The following is a 20,197-nucleotide window of genomic DNA, read 5'->3' on the forward strand; positions in this document are numbered from 1 at the left end:
CTGGTCAGCATACAAGTGAATAGAAATGATGTCAGTTCTTTCTGTGATAGAAGAAGCTGCACTAATTTAAGTAGGAGCACATCAGAGCATTCTGTGGACCCCTCTTAATTTGATTCCACTTGCTATGTACCATTCTGGCCCTGCAGAATACCGAGAAATTGCATAAACATATGACTATTTAAATGTAGATGCAGTTCTTATGTTCCCACTGCCCTCCGTATATGACTCTATCCATGATTTGCTTAGTTTGTGTCTCCACTGCTTGAAGGAAAAGTATTATCTTCTATTTACCATAGTGTGTCCAGTGACTAAAGGGTGATATGCATACTGTTGGCACCTGGGGAATGTTTATGGCACGAATGGCAGTATATTCACAAAAACACCTGTTCAGAGTCACTTATCCAACAGCCTTACCCAGATCACAGCTGGGAGTTAGAACAGCCAGAATGGAGGTAATGATGAGGCCCACCATTAGAGTCTGTGCTTTATCCAAAGGAAATATCCTTGAGCCTTCACAATAACATCTCACTTCCTGTCCTTATTTTGTTCCCCAGTAATTGTCACAGTGACTGGAACATAGTTAATGCTCAAAAAGTGAATGCTGTGTCAAGAAAGACTGATAGATGGGCGGGGGTGGGGGGATAAGGGGAAAGGTGAAGGGATTAGGAAGCAGCTGGTAACCACAAATGGCCTCAGCGTTTTTGAAAATTAATTTGGGGAACGTAATCATTAATGTTGTAAAGATTTTGTTGGGTATCCGATGGACATGCGTCCTATTTGGGAGACCACCTCAGGGATACTGTGGATGCCTGATCACGGCATTGTACACCAGAAGCTAAACATTAATGAATGCCAATTATAATTTTATATATATAATGTGATGGCTCGGTGCGAGGTCGGAGGGATAGTGGATGGGGGGAGGGGGGTTCACAGTGTGAGGGATATAAATGATGAACGTCTAAGTATTACCTTGTCTTGTACACCTTTAACTCATAAATTATAAAAAAATGTGAATAAAAAAAAAAGAAAGACTGAGAGTTTTCAGTCTGAAAATGATGAGTGTGCATAAGGTTTAGTCACCTAAACACATAAGATTCCATATTCTCACAAAGCTGCTCACGGTCGTGGCTGATTCTCCTGCGACTCCAGAAAAATGACGTGTGTCTGTACTATTTGCAGGCAGCATCACGGGCTGGTCCCAATGAGAAGATCTGTGTCGCTCAGCCTGCTGCTGAGTTTGTTATGCGAGTGTAACGTCGAGACAGATGCAGATACTAAGAGGACGCTGACACCTTTTCAGATAACTGGCTTCATCTGTCTGCCTGTTTATGGGGAAAGCTGATTATCAGCCATGTGCCAATGCCGGGGAACCGATCTGATCCCTGTGATGTTTTACACCATAGGCAGAGTCATCTTTCTATCCAACATTCACTCAGCGAGGCAGGAAATATAATTAAGTTTTCATGCATATTCCCACAGTACCCTGTACAGTCATTCGATCGTTAAAAGAAAAAAAAGAAAAAAATGAGTGAGTGTCACCAGAGTGTTTGAGGACAATACCTAAGACCTTAAGAGGTCTGGGAGGCAGGAAAATGGATGTAAGTGATGTTTGGCATGGATAGGATAGCGGGTTTCTTGGGAGAGTACAAAAGGGGTCGAAGATGATCATGGGCAATTATTCTGCAATGTCCTCAAAGTATATTTAGTCAGATAAACAGAATCCAGGAAGTTTTTAATAGGAAAACTTAACCTCAACATTGAACCGCCTAAAATAATGCAAAGTATTTTGCAGTATTTTGCAGGTCAGTGTTGCTAGAGTATGCTAATTGTTGTTAGCTGAACCTGGAATAGCAAGAAACCTTACTGAGAAAATGTCTAGAAGTTGTTAATACAAAGAAATGCTATTGGATCGACAATCCTAAGACCTGATTGACATTCCAGCTTTGTTAATGATTGTGTGACCTTTAGCAAGCTATTTAACCACTAGAGCATCAATTTCCTCATCCGTATAACGCATCTGCTAATAACTAATCATATTATTATTGTTGATATCAAATTATTATGAACAACATAATAACGTGTTTTCCCGAAAATAAGACCTAGCCGGACCATCAGCTCTAATGCGTCTTTTAGAGCAAAAATTAATATAAGACCCGGTATTATATTATATTATATTATATTATATTATTATATCATATCATATCATATCGTATCATATCATTATATTAAAGACCCAGTCTTATAGTAAAATAAGACCGGGTTTTATATTAATGTTTGCTCCAAAAGACGCATTAGAGCTGATGGTCTAACTAGGTCTTATTTTCGGGGACACACGGTATATTTAATGAAACGTATAGACTGCCTAGACCTCAAGAAGCTGTGGTGGGTTTTATTGACCTTTTGTTGTTGTTGTTCCTAAAATGTGCTCCATTGTTCCATGAAACACTAATTCTGTCAATTGTTTATATATATATATATATATATATATATATATATATATATATATATACACACACACACATATATACACATATACATACACACACATATATACACATATATATGCATATATATATATACATATATATATATATATATATACACAGAGAGAGAGAGAGAGAGAGAGAGAGAGAGAGAGAAACATAGAAAGCACTACATATTAGATCCTCTTTTTGATAGTTATAATGCATGCTAGAACACTAAAAGTTCTGAAAAGGCCTAAGGTTAAAACAATAACCAAAACAGCAATAAAACAAAACAAACGAACAAACAAAACACCGGTGTAGTTAAAACAGCATTTTGCAAATGATTTGACAACAGTCTGTTTTTCTTACATTTAATTCTTATTAATATATCTAATTTCTCAGTAATTGTGACTACTATGTCACTGAAATATGGCATAGACTATATTTTGGGAAAACTCAATTTTGTCTAAATTCTTTATTTTCCAGGTCTCCAAAGTCACCGAATAAATCTCTGCCCTATATCAGGTTATGGCCCTTACCACAGGGCACTTCCCTATCATGTTGCACGGGAAGACAAAAATGTCATTGCATCTGAAATTTGGATCCACATTGTAATCAGCTGGTGTGCTTTAAAAATTACTGATTCTTGGGTCCCATCCCCAGAGATTCTCAAACATTTGATATAGGATATGGCCTGAGTACATTGTTTGAAACAGCCCAGTAATTCCACAATGCATCCAAGATTAAGAACTAGTTCAAAATATAATCCCAGGGCTATTGTTTCTAACCCTGTTGACAAATTTTTCATTCAGATTTGAGAGTAAGCCTTGCGATCTCTTTTACAAATCTCAAGGGTATGGTAAACACTCAAACGCGGTCTCATTCTTTTTTTTAATTAGTTCATTTAATAATCATATTCTGGTCACAAATGCAGAAACCATGTTCAACAAGTTCTGGCAATTCCAGTTCTCAAGCTCTCTTGTTTCTCTTAACTGCTACTCATCGGATAGCTTTTGGTTTGAGTTTTTTTTTTCCATCCAATATGGCACATGCAGTGTTCTGCACAGTTAATTACCTATTTGTATGTGTCTGGATCACTCTTCTTTCCCCCCATGCTGAAACCATGAGCTCTTAAACTCAGAAACCAGAGATGGAAGTGTGAAGGCAAAGACAGCATTGCACAGAGGAAAGAACACAAGCTCTGGGGTGAGATAGACATGAGTATAAACACTGATTCCACCTTCTGTTGACCGTGTGATCTCGGAAATTTTTAAAAATGTCTCTTACCTCCATTTCTTTATCTATAAATTAGGGCTGATTATACTGACCTGGAAGAGTTGTGAAGATCTGATGGGATAAGGTCCACAAAGTTCATAGACCAGAGCATAGCACACCAGAGATAATCAGACAAAGGGTGCTCTCATTACTATCCACATGGACCATTTTTGGGACCTCCGCTGACGGCACCCACATGTGTACTGAGCGGGAATGTTGGCTCTTCAGAAGGTAATCTTGCAAAATTCTTATCTCCAGGGACAGGGAAAAGATTCAGGTTATTTTATGCAAAGTGATTTTCCCTGAATTCATTATTTTCCTGCTATTAAAAAAAATAAATAAATAAGTAAAGGGGAAAATAATGTGGTCACATTAATGCATAATTGTAAAGAGAAAATATATTAGTATTCTGGATAATTAATGTCCTTAAATAGAAATAAATCAGAAATTTTGCTGCAGATAGACTTAAAGGTATTTCTAGTAAATACCATTAGAGGCCGAGAGAGAGAACATGAAGCAGATTGGAACACAACATAACAAACACATTAGCAAGTTATTATCCATGCTAATGAAAACTACAAAGAAACTGCCTTAATGACACAGGGAGGCCCCAGAGCATGTGGGGAACTGCGTGTCGTTTCAGTATAGCCTCGGAGGTTTAGAGCTCTGGCTGTGTGTCTGTACCAGCCCAAGGAACACAGTCATTTGGCGTTTATGGTTTATGCTGCTTCAGTCATTACCTTCTCTTCTGTTAGTGGCCTGGAGACATCAACAAACATGCTTCATTTCTGTTTTATTTGGAACTTATCGACCTACTCCTGGACTATCTGCATAGCCCTTGCTCCCTAGAATAGAACTGAACTTGTGTGGAAAATGAGGGCCTTATGGTCTTAGCTGACATGTTTTCTGTGTGACCACAAAAAGTTCAGAGCAAACGTGATCACGGAGAGATGCAGAATAGGAAAGAAAGACAGGTTATCACTAAATAAATCTCAGGCCATGGATGGTCATAGCACACCTGCATCTATTACTGCTACGATGAGTTAGTTCCTGCTTCTCCGAGGCCTTTTTCTGGGAATCCTGGCCTCTTCCCAAAGCCATCCAGCCATAAAGGGGAATAAAATCAGAGCCTCAGTACCAACACCAGCCTCTAAACCCCACCAGCTAATGGGGTTTAGAATCAGCGATGTGCTCTTCCGTAGGATATCCAGGACCTGTGGTCTTCAGGTAACAGAGCCCCCAGAAAACTCTACACTCAGTTCCCACTACATGACATATGCCCTAGTCTATTCACCTGGGAACATGGCAAATTTGCACTTCGGTAAACAGTGTGGAATGTTAATACATGTTTAGCACAGTGCCCTGGCAAATATTTAAAACTTGATAATATTAGCTGTCATTCTATTATCATAAAAAGGAGGAAGGTATAATCTCAAGCCATAGAAATAGTCTGGTTAGATAAGAAATTTGAAAAGGTTGACTGGCTTTAGCGACATGGAGGTCACTGGTAACCGGAAAAGTGCACAACTGGCAAACTGCACTATGTAATGAACAGAAGGGAGAGAAACTAGACAGAGAATAGAAAACCTTTCCAGAAATTAGCATGAGAAGCATTGGCAAGAGACTAGATTGCAGCTAGAGAGGGAGCACCGGGTCCATAATATCTTTTTTATTTTATTTTAATTTTCTTTTTCACCTCCACAGTGGTAATGTTGATGTATCCATGATTCCCAGATCTCCTGCATCTGCTGCCTTCACGGTCTTGCTCGCTTGAGGTCCCTGTGGCATTCATTATGATTTTCCTGATGTGTAGGTACCTTCTAAGAGCAAGACTTTCTGAGACAATTGCATATTTCTGTTGAAATGGCTAGTCCACAGGAAAGGTGTAAGAAATTAATGGAATAATGGTTGTTGTTGTTTTTCCCCCACATTCTTCATACAGTTGTGACCTCAAGCTGAAATATTAGTAGCCTTTTCTTTCTTAAGTTATGACATTTAATCATCTTTCTAGAGATCAGAGGGAGTGGGTGGACTCATTCTGCAGAAGCCTGATAGTCAGAGCCTGAAGAAAGCCCCAGAGCTGCTTGTAGGCTGTCTTTTCTAAGGGGTAAACAAACAAATAGGTTCCTGACACTGAGAAGGATCAGATTCCTTTCCCTGGAGAATGACTGAAGTCTGTTGCCTCCCACTTAGAAATGGTCATTCTGGAGGTTGCCTGGTCTTGTTGAGGTCTTCAGTTTTCTTAAAAAGATTTCTGAGAGCTTTCAAAGCTCAGATACAAAAACATTGTGTCATCAAATCATTTCTACTCTATTTGTATTGTAGCTTTGGTTTTTGTTTATTTTTTTAGAGTATTACAAATAAACAGTTGGTCAGTAAAAATCATTCTCTAATAATCCTTAGTGCATTTATGTTCTGGATTCCCATAGGCTTTATTTCCTAATATTCTCTCCCTGAAGTGTGTTAGTGATTTTTGTCTCCTCTCATTGGTCATATATGCAATGTTTTCTTATTGACAAAATAACAGTTGAAAGCAACAATTGGGCTTACAATCCTATATGTGAATTCTTGTACTTTATGATTATCTGAACCTGACTCGTTGGGACAATTGGTAGTACCCATTGTCTCAAGCCATTCATCTCTGTTTTGAGAAGATCACATGACCTAGAATTCAGAAACTTCATCAATGTTGACAAAATAATGCACTCTATGGAAAGTTTTGTTTTTTGTTTTGTTTTGTTTTGTTTTGTTTGTCTGTTTTCATTCAGATGATGTATTCTTTTAAACTCTAGTAGTTCTCTATTGCTTGTAGGACAACTCCCAAACGTTCTGGCATAGTGAAAAATGTGTCTTACAACAAAATCCTAACATACTTTTCTAGCATCATCGTTTGAGGTTTTCTAAATCTGTGTTCTAAGCTACAATCACATATTTTCCATGCATTTGCATATGTTATTTCCTCTGCCAAGATGCCCCTAATTCCACACCTACACCTAATTGGAAATCACTCCTACTAATTCATATGTAACTCAAACATTAGTTCTTTTGTAAAATTTCTGGCAAATCTCTACGTAGAAAGCTCACGTATACATACCTGTACCAAAAATCGTATTACATTAATTTAATTGGCTAGCTTCACACATTGTGAGACTCTTACATTAATATCTGATTCTAAATGTCTAGCTCAGTTCTTTTTGTAAATTATAGTTAATAAATAAATGAAATATTAACATTGTATATTGTTTACCCCACATAAATTACTCACATGATTTCCCAATTTACAAAACTTGCTTAAAATATAATATTCACCAATGAATCCTTGACCAGCTCGTAGGGCCTGACATCCTCCCAAAGGAGCTTTAGCTCTCTAATTTAAATCTCTGATTTCTGTTAAAGACTGCCCATTGCCTTGGAGAAATCAGAATGTGAATGGTTAGATTTCAGTTTCTTGGTAGCATAGATGATCTCAAACAGAAATTTTGGTGAGGGGTTGACTTCATAGTGCTTACCGTGTTTCCCCGAAAATATGACCTAGCCGAACCGTAAGCTCTAATGCATCTTTTGGAGCATTAGCAAATTTAATATAAGACCTGGTATATTATATCATATCATATTATATTATTATATGTTAAAACTGGGTCTTATGTAAGACCTGGTATTATATTAATTATATCATATCATATCATATCATATTATAAGAGTGGGTCTTATAGTAAAATAAGACTGGGTTTTATATTAATTTTTGCTCCAAAAGACACATTAGAGTGGGTGGTCCAGCTAGGTCTTATTTTCAGGGAAACACGGTATCTGTCACATCTTGTTCTTGCTAAAAATGGAAAGAATCAAGGAGTGGGTAAGTGGCCAATCCAAAGCTGAGCAGCGGTATGGAATCAGATCCAAAATTAGGATGCAGGTCTCCTGATTAACACTTCTAGGATTACTGAAAATAAAATCAGATTAATATACATTAGTCCTATTTTTGGCTCTACCATCAATAAACTGAGCCCTTATAGTCTGGGTTTGGTTGCTTTATTTACAAGATCAGTAAAACTGTACATATATGATAAACGTGTTGTGAGGATTAAATGTGGTAAAGGAGAGACAAAGAACACTGTATAAATCACTTTAAAATATTTTATCATAATTTTCATCACAAAATTAATTCTGGTTAATGCATTTGTGGCAGATAAAGAACTCTGCAGGTCATAGCTCTAGTTAAAATCTCCCTGGCTTTGCTGCCTCCATAATGGGACAATTTCCTCATGGATTAACTATTGGCAATTTGTCAGAAACATGCTTTTATGTTCCTCTCATTGCACTATGCACCACTCAAAGGAGAGGTATTTTAATGATTTCAGGGAAGGAGAAAGGAAGGTCTTGGGTGCAGTGGTGGGGTCCATGTTATTCACAATGATCTCATATCATCCTAGCAAGCAGTCACCCTTTCTAGTATATGTCTAGTCTAGTCTATGCTGCACACATTCAACCACACTTCCTAACTACCAGAACTGTTCAACTTTACCTTAAGCTACTCTGTGGCTGATGAATACTTGTGCAAACATGGCAGCAAAAGTAGGACACATCACTTCACAGCTTTCTGTGTTCTGCAGTTGAATGGGAAGCTTGGTAGGGGAGGATTAAAAATGTGTCCATGCCCCAAACCTTGTTTCAAACCTACCTATATCTCTTCTACCTCTTTGCATGTAGAATATTATCTACCATATAGATATAGATCATATATATATATATATATATATATATATATATATATATATATATATATATATATCTCCAGTATGGAGGGAAGGTGGTCTCCTACATGGGCTGTATTTTATTTGCCTTAGCACTTACTGGGAAAAGCAGGCCAACCCCTCCATACCCTGTAGACTATGGTCTTCAATAACCTCTTGTCCAGATTGCTAATATTGCCAAATATATATACATATGTGTGTGTGTGTGTGTGTGTGTGTGTGTGTGTGTATGTGTATATATTAGGTAAAGTTTGCAAAGACACTGCATGATAAGGAGAGACACTGTTTGGTGGATGCCTTGTTATCTTCTTATTTTTGAGTTGCTCAAAGCTCAGATTAACTCCACAAGACTTTGAAGATTGCCTCTATAGGGTTTTCTAAAAATCATAGCATTATAACCACTAGTTACCCTTTAGCTACCCATTTTGAAATTTGGATATAGAAATGATCCCATTTTCTTGCCCTGTTTTATTTTTCCCCATGGCTCTATTATCACCAAGGGACACACAGATTTATCCACCTTAATAATACATTGCATTGTTTCCATAGAACTAGAGATAAATGGATTTGTAAAGAGAAATAGAATTGGATTTTTTTCCTTCTTTTGATAACTTAGTAGGAATTCCAAAATTATTACTTGAGAGATTTTCCTCACTGTGACTAGATTACTGTCTGTGACACATTTTAATTTCTCTTGCCTATATCAACATTTAAAAAAAAAAAAGATATGACTCTTTAAGGATACACTGTGTTCGCTCTCTCTGGATCTGAAGAAAAGGAGGTGAACAAGCTTCTGTTAATTAAAAGTGTGTGCTGGAGGGAGTGAGATACTTGTGGGTCATTCTTTTCATTGTTAATTTTGTGGTAAGTAAGCTGTACCCTGTAGCACTTCGTGTCTGATTTACTATCACTTTGGACATTTAAATGTTAGTTATCTTGGTTTTTAAAATTATTCTATCTGACTTTTCCATGTCCGGTGACTTAGACATTGTAAGCCATTACTAAGCTTGTGTTCATAAAGATATTGCAGCTTCTATTTCTTGCCCGATGGTAGGAAGCATACTTCATACAGAATTTTAAAGAGCTGCCTGATAATGTTTTCCAATCTGCTGGGTTATTAGAGGAAGAAGATAGAGAATGGGGAGATGGAGGGACTGGAAACTTATATGTGACAAGATAGGGAAAGAAGGGCCGGAAGTGGAAATGAGGAGCCCTGAAGGAGCAAGTGAGAATTTGGTATATTTGATTCTGGCTGAGATGGCTGGGCACATAAGGGTAGGGAACTGGCCAGAAAACTAGCTACTTTAGCAAAGCATTTTCACACAAAATTGCCTTCTTGATAATGAATCTTAACTGATCCTACCCCACCCCCACGACTTTGTGTGCGTGTGTGTGTTTCATGATTTATTAAATAGATTAGCTACATTGATTTTTTACTTTGAGATTTCCAGGCAATCACACAATACTTGAATTTTTCAATCCTGTCGCTACATTATATGTTAATAAAAGCCAATAGCAAACATTTAAAAAGTTTTCCTAGATTAGGGCCCTTCCAAGAATCAATAATCTCATTGACATGGTTCAAAAAGCTATCCATTCTATAAGGACCACGGATGGCTGCAGAAAGCATGCATGTAAACACCACTAAACAAATCAATGTTCTCCCTAAGTCATCGACAATTCTTGATGGCAATTGGAATTATGAAAAACATAAAATGTGCCTTATGCCTTAAGCATTTAAAAGGATCCATTTCAAGCTAGCTGGTGTCCAGGAGAAGACGACTCTCAGTTAGGCCTGTTTGATCTGATAACTTATGCATGGACAATACCTATGGGTTTTTGGATATAGTGTCATATACATCACTCTGCTGACAGCCAGTGGAGAGGAGAGCACACTCTCATCATTGTTGTGAATTCTCAGAGAGAATAATACAAAATGTACTTTGGACAAGCCACTTAGGGGAGAGTTGGAATAAAATCTCTTCTGATTCCTGTTCTTTTCCCCTTGGTGGTGATGTATGCCCACACTATTACAACTGCAAATGCAGTGATTACTTCCCATTTTCCAACTCTCAATAGGCTGAAGTTAAGCATTTCCCCAGGGAAACCTGAATACTAGTAAAGGATCTAGGGGGCTCAACTACATAGTGTACCTTACCTAGGTTTATAGAATTAACACAAAAGCGTATTCATTGAAGGACAAGAACGATACTTTTCATGCACTTCAGTTGTCTCAGTGGTTACTAGAGTATCTGCTCTCTCAAGTGGGTGGTATTTGGTATTTCTTCCTAAATGTCCCTATTTTAGCGGGAGATAATGACGAACAGAGCTGTCCTTAGTGAGCTATCCATCTCTTAGCCCAAGCACTGCCTCTTGGCCTCATTCTTACAGCAATGAACAAATCTTTCATCCTCTAACATTGTATCTTCTTTTCTGTAACTGATTCTGTATTTGGATGAATATTTTTAAAATACAAATTTTTAATAAAATAAAAGAAATATTTACAAATGAAGTCTCACCCTCAAAGAAACAGAATTAATAGGAGAAAGGAATAATCTCGGGAGCTCCTCACTGCAGTAATGAATTTAACATTCTTCAATCAAATTTAAAATTTGATTATAGGTAATTGTTATTTTTTAATGAAGCACTTTTAACATAATGGTCTATTGTTGTATAATTATATAATTAACTCCATTAATCACTTAACAGTTTATTTTTCTCTATATTTTCCTTAAATATTTACATATTGTGCCCACTTTTATAGGCACAAAGCTCCCTGTAACCAGGAGTGTAAGTCAGGGTAGACAGAAGAGCTTTGTGAAGAATAGCCACTGTTATTTCTCCAAGTGTATCTCACATGCTCCTTGATGTATCAGAAAATGCAATGTTTGCAAAGTACCTTCTATATTTTTGAACCTCTGACAGCTACTCAGCATTGCATCTACCATCTGCTGCCCAGCTAATATGTGCCATTCACGCATATTGCCAGCCCTGGATTCAAAGGAAAGGGATGGCAGAAGATGACAAAGGTATAACATTTGACCTAAAGGAGCTCATGATTTACTGATGGAGAACCCATGAAGAATGCTCATGGCTCCTTCTCTTGCAGAGTTCACAGCGCGATATATGGAGTCAAGTGCAATACCTGTCACAGATATGAGAAACTTACTAGATTTATTGTCCCAGTGATGGCAGGAGAGTTTTTCTGGCTCCTTCCACTCTTCTCTGGTGATCTTGATCTGGTTATATTTTACACATTGACTTACCTCTGCCTCACACATGGGGTCCTTACATGTCTGTAGTTGACAGCTCCTGTCCATGTTCACCTTCTTGCCTCTCAGTTGATATACTAGCATGGAGTGATACTAATTTTCTATATTTATATATGACCAAATAATTACTTTTGAACTGTATTCATCTTTCCCAGGAACAGTTATCTAACTCAGCTCTGCTTCCTTCCACTGTATATCTTAAGCAGGTTACTTAACCTTCTGTGCCTCAGTTTCCTCACCTGTAAAATAGGATGTTCATAGAGTAGTGGCAATTTTAGAAATTAATAACAGTTCCTTAGAACAGTTCCTAGAACACAGTAAAAATGCAAAATGATAGGTATTATTTCTATTCTGGTTTTTATTTTTCTGTTATCATTAGGTAGAAATGCAATGAAAACAGGCTATCAGTGACCACTTTCCTGTCCAAAACTCACATCTGAATATCCACGAAAGGTTTTCATGGAGGTGGTTGTGGGCTTGAGTATAATATAAACCTTCCTGTTTTTAGGAGGCTAAAATAAAAGACATTTGAATTGACTGTTGCCTTAAAGTATCCTCTCCATCATTTTGATGTCCTCATGGCTATTTCCTATGGGTATTGCACTAGTGAGCATTCTCATGGCTAAAGTAGCAATATTGCCAAAATGATAAATAAAGGAAGAAAAGAAGAGACAAATGAAAAAGATGAGCAAAAAAGGAAGAAAGGAATCTTCCCTTATTGCTGACTTACTGCAAATTTATTGTTTAATTGCTTCAAATCCACTTACATGTGGTTTTCCTGGATTCTGTAGAATTTACTTGTAGAGGACCATTCAAGCTCTGGAAATCGACCCAAAACATACTGAATGAGAGTCTCTTTGGGAGGAGCTATTAGCTTTGGTAGGAAGTTCCTGAAGAAAGCCTTTAGGAATCTCAATGTTAGTTGAGACACCAAATGATTAAATGTTGTAGTAACAAATAGTTTATCTTGGAACTGTTCAAGAATCATTTTTTTCTTTTTTGTAATTAATAAAAAAAAATAAAACATCATATGCTTGAAGGAACACTAATCAACACCCTGACAGAGTAGACCACCGATTATATACGCTAGGTGTCCATGACTTGCTCAACTTACCACAGAAGAATTCCAGGAAGTGTGGTAAAGACAGCTCTCACTGGGAAAAGCAAAGTTGTCCACAGGATATAGTTGTACAAGCAAACACATCTCATTGGAAATGAGAGGTGGAATTGAATATGTCACTGGGATACTGGGAAAGATGGGCAGAAATTGACCCAGGGATTTTTTTTTTTTCTGTGTCATTCCTTATCTTGTCTGCAAACATACTGAAACTTCTTCTTGGCTAAAGTGCATATATTATTTTCTTTATTCTCCAAGCACCTATCTCACTGTGATATTTAGCAAAGGTTTATTAATTTGTTGATTGGTCATGCATAGGAACTAAGGTGATAGGTGCTGATATTTAATAAATGATGAGCACATGGCAAGAGCTTTGGAAGGTTATATATATATATACATATATATATATACATATATATATATATACATATATATATATATATACATATATATATATATATATATATATATATATATATATATATATATACATTATCTCACTGAATCCTCACAACCATTCTTGAAGGTCAGTAGTATGAGTCCCAATTGGCAGATGAGGAAATTGAGGCTCAGATAAGCTAAATAAATTTCCCATAATGAAACTCATGTTTCTGTCACAGCTCTGTCTTTAAACATTTCCTGGAAAAAAAAAAAAAAAAACAGGTTGATGGTACAAAATAATGACATCTTTTGCCCATGTATTACTTCTTTCCCAGTTAATCACTAGTATCAAAGCCCTATATCTTTTGCATACAAGTATTCACTAAGGTAGCAGAATTTTTTGAGATTTGTAAGAAAGGAAGAAGGGCTACAATTTGACTGAAGAGTGAAAAAGGCTAAGACAATAGTTTAAGCCAAAATGAACCCATCTTTAAGTCCCGATGATGGAGATGCTAAATTATGTTGAATTAATTCTACCGATACCAAGAAATGTCCATGCATTTATGTTATTTTAAAATTGCATAGTGACCCCAAGGACTTCTTGGTGGATGGGGAAAACCACAAGTGGGTGGTGATAAAAAGCAATCATTTGTAACTCATCTGGTGACTGAATGCAGAGCTGTTGGGAGAAAGCCCACAAAAGATGCCTTTTCACAGGCATTTGTAATCTAACCTAATGTGGGACATCCATTAAGGGTGCTCAGAAGCAAAACCAGTTTCTTTAAATCTCAGTTTCACAGCCTACAAAATAGGAAGGCAAACACCTGCCCTCCCTCTTAACATAAAGAGAAAGGTTGTGTGGCAGTCACATGTCTGATCTCAGCTGCAGGGCATTTTATATTGAGTTTCTGTCTTCCACTTGTGCAGAGCATTGAGTCCTCTTCTTCCCCCCTTCACCACACCTGACCCTGTACCCTGGTTGAGGTGTTGTTTTCAATGCTGATTATTTGTGATGGTCACTCTGTCCACTAGCCCATTTCCTCTTTGAACTCCATGAAATAGCAAAACAAGGCCTTTTAAATCCACAGCTCCTACCAATTTCAAAAAGCAGTTTTCACAAATGGACGGAGTTTTGAGTACAAGAAAGACCCAATGGGCCAGAATGGTTCTGTAGAAGCCCTCGTGGGGCTGGGGAGTCATGATGCTATCCCGAGAGTTTAATAAGGAAGTCTAAATGTCATCCTGACAGTCCTGTCCTGGCTAAGTCAAGTACACTACCTTGCAGGGGGACCCTTATATCACACTAGTTAGTTGAGGAGTAGGGGAAAGTTAGTGATGCCAAAGGCCATTTTCTCTGTGTGGAATGGATTCAAATGCACAGAAAGTACCAGGTCAAAAGTTCTAAGTGGTGCTTGTTCATTCTTCTGGCAGAAGTAGGATCACAAGGGAGAAGAAGTTACACTTCACAGGAACTGAAAAGGAAAGGATTTTAAGATGCATCAGCCAGCTCCAGTGACAGGACAGCTGCACTGCACTAGACCCCTAAGACTCCAAGAAGTTTCAGGCTGATGGGGTAATTTCATTCTGATGGGGGGAAAAATGTGTTTTCTCTAGTTCTGGCAACCTAGCAAGGAAAAGGAGGTATTAGCAGAAGTCGGATCCTTCAGGGGTCTGGCCCACATCCCAGCCATATCCTGAGAAAATGGCAGGACTTCCAAAAATTCTTGTGGCAGGGATTCGCATTTCCTGTCCTAAATGGTTAAGCCATCTGGAATGTCTATTATGGAAGCGTTAAACTTATGGAGCTGTCCTCATGGGCTCCCAAAATCACTTCAAGTATTCTACAGAGTAAAAAATAAGTTCAATAAAAACAAACTATGCAGATTACCACTCTTCCAGAGGCGGAGGCACAAATGTACCAGTCATATGGAAATATCAAAATATAAAAACTACGATTGTGAAAAGTGCATTTCACTGAGTGATTTCAAAGAGTAAATTGAAGACATAAAAATGAACCTGAGATCAGGGCATTTCAGCCATGCTCATGTACTGGGGTTCCTACAGCTACGTCCCTCATGTATGCTAATGGTCTCCACACGGACAGCACAAAGGAAGGTAGGTAGGTCCATGCGGCAACCCCCAGCTACCAAAAAGCAGTTACAGTGCTTTAATGATGGAGAGACAGCCCTACCATCCATCTGAACACAGACAGCATTACTCTTCTTTAGAGGTCATTGTCACTTTAGAATGTACATGTAAAGGAACTGACAACTGAAACTACATAACAGGAAATTTAGACATAGTGCAAACATGCCCGCTCATAGTATATTCATTTTCTGTGACTCCATCACAAATTACTAAACCCTGTGGCTTTAAACAATACCATTTATCATGTCCCAGTTATGTAGGTCAGAAGTCCAAGCAGGCTTGACTGAGTTCTCTGCTTTGGGTATCAGAAGGCCAAAATCAAGGTGTCTGTCAGGCTGGGCCTTAACCTGGCGGCTCTGGGGGAGACTCCACTTCTGGGCTCATTTGGTTGTTGGCAGAATTCAGTTCTGTCGGCCTGAGGTCCCTATTTCCTTGTTGGCTGTCAGCTGAGGGCCCTCTCAGTGCCTGACACCCACCTGTATTCCTTCCCATGTGAAGCCCCTTAATGCCCTCTCACCCTTAGAACCTCTTTGACTTTTCCATCTGCCTGCGGTCTGAGAAAACGCTCTGCTTTTAAACGACTCAGATAGGTAAATTAAACCTGCCTGGGTAGTCTCCCTTTTGCCAAAATATAAGGAATATAACCACAGGAGTAACGCCGGGGTGTGAGGGTCTTGGAGTTTTTCTTAAAATTCTGCCTACCACACAAAGCTTCGGACTCACTGTAAAAACTGAAACAGTTGTGTGCTTTCCTACAAGAGGATAACTTTCTCTGTTTTTAAGGAGGGTACCCAAGAGGAGTATTTTTGTGTATCTTTGTGTGGAATGTGCAACCATAGGGAGTGCGTGTGATGGCAGTGATAGTTGTCAGATCTCACCATGGCTGCGACTTAGTATCATTTAAGATGACCGCAGGCGTATGTTCTACCTCTGACCATACACCTCCTTCTTGACTCCCCACCTTACCCCAGGCCCCATCAGAGAAGTCTTAGCTCTGAGGCTTGAGGAAACCTTAGTTTCCTCCACCATACTGCCCTGCTGAGTAGTTACTGGTGTTGCGCATGCTCTGTCCACACTGATCCCCCTTTCTAGACCTTGTTTCCCCAGTGTACCCTGAGCACCTCAGGAGCGATTGGTGAGCCCAAAGAGATTCTACACACCTATGAACCCCTTGCTTAATTCTGTATGAAATCTGAGCCAGAGCAGGTGCTCAATGAATGACTGTTAGATTGAAATGGGTAGTGCCATTACCCTGTACTGTGTTAGGTATAGGCAGTAACAGCTTTGCATGCTGTTATGTTAGCAAAACAGATTAAGGTTTTAAGTCTCACACTAGCCAATCAATATATATTGCAACACAAGATCCATACACTTCTAAACGAGTTTGTATAGTTCAGTTACCTTCTTTCCCCATTCAGGTAATACAATTCCCATATTTAATCTATTGGCTTTAATCTTGTGAGCTTTCAGAATCCAGGGGATTATTTTCTTTGCTCCTGCAAATGGTGTCAGAATCAACAACAGTGAGTATGTCCATGTCACTTCTGCCCCAGGTAACCACATGGTTTGAGAAATAGGGAGCTATGGTCAATGAATGGACTCTTCTCCACTCAGATTATCCCAGTACCAAATCATCCACCCATCGCAACGTCACTTCAACCCAAGTGACATGGGAAGCTCAGAGCCACCAATCAAAATGTGATATGTAAATCTAATGGGTGCAGCCAGATTTATAATGAAGGATTGGATGGGGAAAGTACCTACAAAGGTCCCCCAGCAGATAGCACTCAGGGTGGAGACACCTCCACAACAGAAAATGGCATTTCATTGCTGCCCATAGAGCTCAGGAAGCTACCTCTCAGATTTGCAGTGTGACAGTGGGAACATGAGCAGGCATCACTGGGCCAGCTCTGAGGAAACCACTGATTGCAGATATCGAATGCCTCCAGTGACACAAATTTAAATATTGTCCTTAGGCTGACGCAGATCCAGGGACTTTTCCTAAATAAACTATGTTTGGAGAGCAGCCAAATGAAAGGAAGGGTGGGAGAAAACCGTGTGACTCTGAATCCTAAATGATTGGACCGTGGAGCACCCCTGGGCCAGGCTAGCCAGCGCCTAATGTGACATGCCTCTTTGCACTCCCAGTAGATTAAACACTGAATAGATGCCCCACAGTCAGGGACAGGGCGCAGGTTTGGATACTTGAAAAATATTTCCTCTGCTCCCAGTGGTCTTCCTGGTACCTCACCCAGGTCATTTAAGACAGTGCTAGTAATTGAACACCCTATACAGATCCTGTTTAAGCCTAAGAGTGCACGAGGTTAGAAATGTAAAGAAAATAGATGAGCTGTCTCTAAACTAATTTTATAAGGAAAAATAAGAAAGTGAAGATGAGTATGAAGATAACATCTTTATTGTTTACTGTGTTTTATAGGCTACCATATATTCCAACAATAATATTTTGGCCTTACACTTAGAAAGTTATAGATCAAATAACTAGTATTCGGGGTACTTCAGCATATGCCCCTCAAAAACATCAGAAACTATCCAGAATACATTGCAAGTGTTTTCTAATGAATAACTATAGCGTTGGGATGGTTCTAAACAGATGAAGCTTTATCATTTTGTTTGAGGTTTTGTTTTGTTTTGTTGTTTTTTCCCAGGGAGCCCTCTTGTGGGTGACAGGCATATTACTGGAACAGATTTTCGTTGACTTGGTTGGAAAAGGGTTGGGAAGAATGCTTCATATTTCCATCATGATGAGCCTAAGGACGTAGGCACTTTTTTTGCCCCCACATTTTTTTCTCTACTTTTAGCTTCCCAAATTCAATTACAGAATACTAGACTTCAAAGCTTTCAGAAGACATTAAAGATGATCTGGTCTGGTGATTCACAAACTGATTGGTCATTATCATCCAGAGAGAATGTTAAAGGATATATCCTTGGGTAATGTATTCCAAGATATTCTGTGTTGGTAAGTCTGGAATAGGGCTAGCAATCTTTATTCTCTTAAATATCTTCTGGTGGTCCTGATTATGAATCAGACTTAACTCCACTTCTGCTTACACTTGCTGCAACCCAAGGAATATTAATCTATAAGGTTATTCATTCTCTCTTCCAACTCAACTGTGAACTACTTGACAGGGATAGGGCTCGCTTAACTTCCTCCCCCCACTCCCCTATACCTGGTGGTGTGATGAGTAAAGAGTAGGTACTCAATAAATGTTTATTGGAGTGAGTGAGATAATTCTAGTCTACTAATCTATATTGTTAATAGTATGCAAAGTACAGTCCCAAATAGATTTGCACTCTGGAAAACTTTAACAGAGATCTCAATATAAAATCTCACAATAATCAATCAATGCAGTGCCCTTACAGAATCCAGACACATTCAAACAACTATTGCGTATATTTGTAATCCTTATGTTGAATAGTGGGAATGAAGTTGATATTTGTTTTCCCCCACTTGCATTTAAAAAGAATGTGCTGTTATATTTCAGTTAGAGTTAATAAAGCTTTTCATCCCTTCTCACCAGTCGGTGTAACATACTTGTATGAGAGCAGTAATGGAAAAAGACAATCTGCAAAGAATTGCCCAACATGGATACTCTCATTTATATGCACAATTTTGAATTCTAAGAAAATAAGAAGCAAGTTACCATGCATTTACCTTTACAAATGCTGGGATGAGACAAGATTGGATATAAGCAATTGTATCTGACGATAATATATTCCATTTGCAATTGTTAGAGATTTATGCAAGATAGCAGATAACACCTTCCTTTTGAATTTGAAATGCTGTATAACCTTTTGAAGATAACAGGGGATATTCATCCGAAATAATGGTAGGAAATTTATAGCGAAGACCACATAATTAGTTGTTATTTTTTTGCAAGTACCATATACTCTGATAGGAACATGGCTAGGAAAAAAAAAAATCCCGCAGTAAAAAGTCAACTTGTTTCTTTTTTTTTTCCTTTTCTTTTTTGCAGTTGAACAGCTTGCTTTATAGTGTATGTAATAATTTAGAAGAATATAAATAAAATGTAAGACAGTCTCCTGAAATCATGAGCTCTATTGGATTTGCAGGTTTAATTCTAATGTGTATCCTTATCAAAATAGCAAATTATATGGCTCTGGGTTCAATTCTTCAGGATGATAGACATTCTTTAGTACAGAACCTAGCAAAATTCAAAGTAAGAAAAAAGAAACATGAATTTAGTTATCTTAGGGTGATTACTCTTTAACTAGTATTTTACAGCAGAATTCAACAGTAAAGCTACTACTCCAAAAAGCTACTCTAAAGTAGCTTTACTCCAACAGGAGTAACTCAACAGGTGTTCCCCTAGTATTTTGGCCTGACAGTTCTGTTCACCTAGGCTAATATTTCCAGCTGATATTTCCAGATATGACCGTTAACTCCCTGTGTAGTTGAAATGGCTCGTGGAGAGTAAACCACTTTATTGACTCTTCAGATATCTATAAAAAGTTCTCCAATGTGCAGCAACTCCCACTGAGTGATGTACAAGATGTCTTCATTTCTGCCATTTCAACTTGGTCTGGTGGTTCAATGGAAGAGTCATTCTACTTCACGTCACCAGGCCCTTAATATCAGTGAAATGAGGTAGAAGGCTTCTTTATTTGCTCCCTAAAAGGCAACTTCAATTCTAACTGCTGAGCCAGTAGTTTTAAAGGCACTTCTTTTGCCTAGTCCCTTAATGTGATTTCAGAGGAAATTTCCTTGACTACTTGGCTATTCTTCTATCACTTTTCTCCCACTTGTAT

This window comes from Rhinolophus hipposideros (assembly GCF_964194185.1).
Source record: "Rhinolophus hipposideros genome assembly, chromosome: 12".
Lineage (NCBI taxonomy): Eukaryota > Metazoa > Chordata > Mammalia > Chiroptera > Rhinolophidae > Rhinolophus > Rhinolophus hipposideros.